Raw genomic sequence first — 4,124 nt, forward strand, 5'->3', positions numbered from 1 at the left:
AGAGCATTCAAAAATAAAATCACATTTTATTTTTACTGGGAAGATGCCCCCCCTCCAAAACACACATGTAAGGGTATGCCCTCCACCTCCTGCTAAATATATATATTCTCAATCTAAGACTGCACAATGTTAGGGGAAAGTGCATATTCTCAACATTGGTAATGTAATAATCTTATGCAGTCATCAACCATCTGCTCTATCAACCAAAGTGTGTTGACAAAACAGATGTCAACTTTAAAAATGCTTCACCTACTTAATCTCCCCCTCACTCTGTATGCACACACACACACACACATATATATATATATATATATATATATATATATATATTATATTTTATATATATATATATATATATATATATATATATATATATATATATATATATATATATATATATATATATATATATATATATATATATATATATATATATATATATATATATATATATATATATATATATATATATTTATATATAGAGAGAGAGAGAGATACAGAGGAGTCGTTAAGTAGAAGAACTATGTATTATGCATACATATATCTATTTATATATATATATATATATATATATATACACATAGGTTCACTTTCTAATCTCAAAATACTGAAATCTCAAATTTCAGTATTTCCAGACTAGAATATCAAAAGTGCAGTTATTCAAAACTGTACTTTGACAAATTTCAGTTTCTCAAATTCATGTTAAGTTTGCTGTGGTGGTTAATTGAGTATGTTCTGTCTCTTTAAGGGTAGTGTGGTATGGCGGCCGATGATTGTTTATGTACTGAGATTTAGGTAGGTGTTCAATTCTTAAGAGTTTTGGTAGAAATATGTTAATGTTTAATTGTTGTGGAGAGTTGTAGAAGCAGGTTGGGGTAGCTAGGTGAGAGTGTGTGTCTGTGTGTGTGTGTGTGTGTGTGTGTGTGTGTGTGTGTGTGTGTGTGTGTGTGTGTGTGTGTGAGTGCTGAATGTAATGATTTTTGTACATGTGCAGTACGTGTGTGTTATTAGTGAGTGTAAATATGATTGTCTACAATGTGTGTGTAGGACAAGTAAGAGAAGGTTTGTCTTTTGTTTTTTTAAATTAGCCTGACCTTGGAGTTGGTATGTATAAGTAGCAGGGGTGTTGGGGGAACAGCCCCCCACATGGAGGGTGCAGAGGGCTTGCTCCGTTTTTAGTTATTTACTGTTCATGTGTTGTTTTGGAGGGAGGGTTGGATATTTATTGGTGTTTTGCTGTTTTCAATATTTTTATCGTTCGTAATTTTGTAGTTTCGTGTTTTTGAGGTTTCAACATTCTAGTCTCAAAATACTGAAATTCGACATTTCAGTATTTCGAGATTACAAAGTGGACCCATATATATATATATATGTGTGTGTGTGTGTGTGTGTGTGTGTGTGTGTGTGTGTGTGTGTGTGTGTGTGTGTGTGTGTATATATACAGCGGAGATATTAAATGGGAACCTATCTAAAGGTGGGACCCATAAAGGATGACAGTTTGATTGTGCAGCAATGATATTCAGAAGTTTGCTTCATATAGTGATTCAGTACTAAGCAGTTAATGCATAAGGAGATGTATTTTAATCCCTTCACCTTTCACATAGCTAATATTTAGAACTTTGCTTTTGCTATCTGACTATGAATTTCAGTCCATGATCCTTGTAGTTTAATGGTTTAACATGTGTATTTGAATAAATGTGTATTTACTGTTGTTAAAGCTAAGTCTATTGTAATAGAACAGTTTTTTGTTTTACCAACTGGCTGTCAGTGCTTTTGCTAATAACTTTCAAATACACATTAATTAAATCTAAATCTTTATGATCATTGTAAATGTAATGAAGACAGCTGAATACAGACTGGCAGATTTCTATACAGTTTTATTTATAAGATTACAAAACCACACAGCCAGTGACCACAAAACAGGCGGTAAGTAAAAACAGTTTATTAACTCTGACGTATCGGCACAAAATGCCTTCAAGGAGTATAATACCTCTATAAACACCTGCCTAATATATACTAAGCAAAATTAAAACAATAAATTAATTAAAAAACAATTAAAAAATATAAATTAAATAAAAGATAAACAAGATATATACTTTGTCATCACTTACAGCTGTTTTAGTGATAGGGTTGTAGATATGGTTAAATATTTTAGGTTTTTTTTAAACTTGAAGTTTAAGCGATTTCTTAGTCAAAGGGAAATTTGTTATGCCATCCATAAATTTAAATACAACATTAATGGACTATGGTACTAAACCTTGTGGTAAGTATAAAGCATGTAACTATATAATATCTAGCTTTGATAAAATAAACGGGTTAAAATTTAGAGTTAGGGGTCAATTTAAATGTGATACTGAGGGCATTGTTTATGCCCTCAAATGTCTGTGTAATAAATTTTATATAGGATGATTTAAGAGAGCATTTAAAATAAGGTTGTTGGAATATATTCAAGATATAGAAAATAAGAAGGAACAAAGTTCAATGGCAGAACATTTTTTGTAAAGTGCATAGAGGTGTGGCTATAGGATTAAAAGGAACTGTTTTAGGAATGATAGATAACAGCTATGGTGAAGTGAAAAATGTAAACGACAGACTTCTATATAAAGAAGCTATATACATACTGAAATTTGATACTTTGGACCCAAAAGGAATGAATATGGAGTTTAAATGGCGTGTTTTACTTTAATTGTTTTTTAGTTAATTGATAATGTGTTAAATGTGCTTAGTATATATTAGGCAGGTGTTTATAGAGGTATTATACTCCTTGAAGGCATTTTGTGCTGAGACGTCAGAGTTAATAAACTGCTTTTACTTACTGCCTGTTTTGTGGTCACTGGCTGTGTGGTTTTGCAATACGTGCTTCTTTACCTGTGTGGTGTTGGTTATTTATAAGATTACTATGGGGGATGTCAAAGGAAGTTTTGATTGCAAAACCATTTGTTGTGAATTTCTTACCAAGCTGGAGGCATGTCAGTAGCCCTCAGCTATTTATACCCTCCATCAGGTAGGCAGTTACCACTTTGGTACTGCGGTTGTTTTGGGATATTCCATAGGTTGGTACTAGGCTATTGGCCCTAGGGCCTATACAAGACTAGCCAAACAATTCCCCGGATATTTCTTCCCACAATATTTACTTCCCTGGACCCCTGTCTAGCAGGGTGACTGACGTGATCCCTGGGGTGAATTTCCTATCTCCCATCCAATCGTCAAGGTTCCTTTTGAAGAGGGCCAAGGAGGCACACTGCTTGACATGTATGGGCAGTCTATTCCAGAGTATGGGGAGTCTCTGGGTCAGGAACCTATCCCTCTGGCATGTTTTGTTCATTGTGATGACAAGGTTTAGATCCCTGGAATGTGTAGCTCTGATGGATTGGGATTCAAGTGGAGCATGTCCAGCAGCTCAGGGTTTGACATGGCCTTGTATGTTAAGCAGAGATAGCCTCTGAGTAGACAATATGCCACAGAGTATAGCTGGAGTTTTTTTAGACAGTCAGCATAGGGCATCTGCTTTAGACCTGTGATTCTTTTAGTGAGGTATTTCTGCGGTCTTTCCAGCTGCTGCAGATGTCTTGTGAGGTACATACCAAATGAGGCATTGTACTCTATAATGGGTCTAATGAGGGATGAGTACAGTGGGACAATGACCTTCTTTTTTCTGGATGAAAAGCCCTTAGTGATGAGGTGTGACACATAGAAGGATTTCCTGACTGTTGTGGTGATGTGGTTATCGAAGGTGAGACCACTGTCCACCTGTGTCCCTAAGTCTCTCATCACACTTTCGGTGTTTAGTGTACTGCCACCTATGTGGTAATTCATGGTTACATGTTTTTTCCCAAAGGGGATAACTATACATTTCTTGGCATTAAGCTTGAGGCCATAGTTCTGGCACCAAGCATCTGTTTCTGTAAGGACCTTTTGTAGAATATCCACATCATTTGGGGATTCAATAATGGCTCCCAGTTTGCAGTCATCTGCGAACTTTGTTAGCCAGAGTCCGTTAGTGTTGGCCTGTACTTCAGAGAAGTAGATGCCAAACAAGAGTGGTCCCAGGACTGTACCCTGAGGGACTCCACTTGTCACTTATCTGGAGCTGAATTTGGAGTCGGCTACATTTACAGTCTGGG

The sequence above is a fragment of the Protopterus annectens genome, chromosome 9.part0 (genome assembly GCF_019279795.1).
Source record: "Protopterus annectens isolate FY-2018-M chromosome 9.part0, PAN1.0, whole genome shotgun sequence".
Classification (NCBI taxonomy): Eukaryota; Metazoa; Chordata; order Ceratodontiformes; family Protopteridae; genus Protopterus; species Protopterus annectens.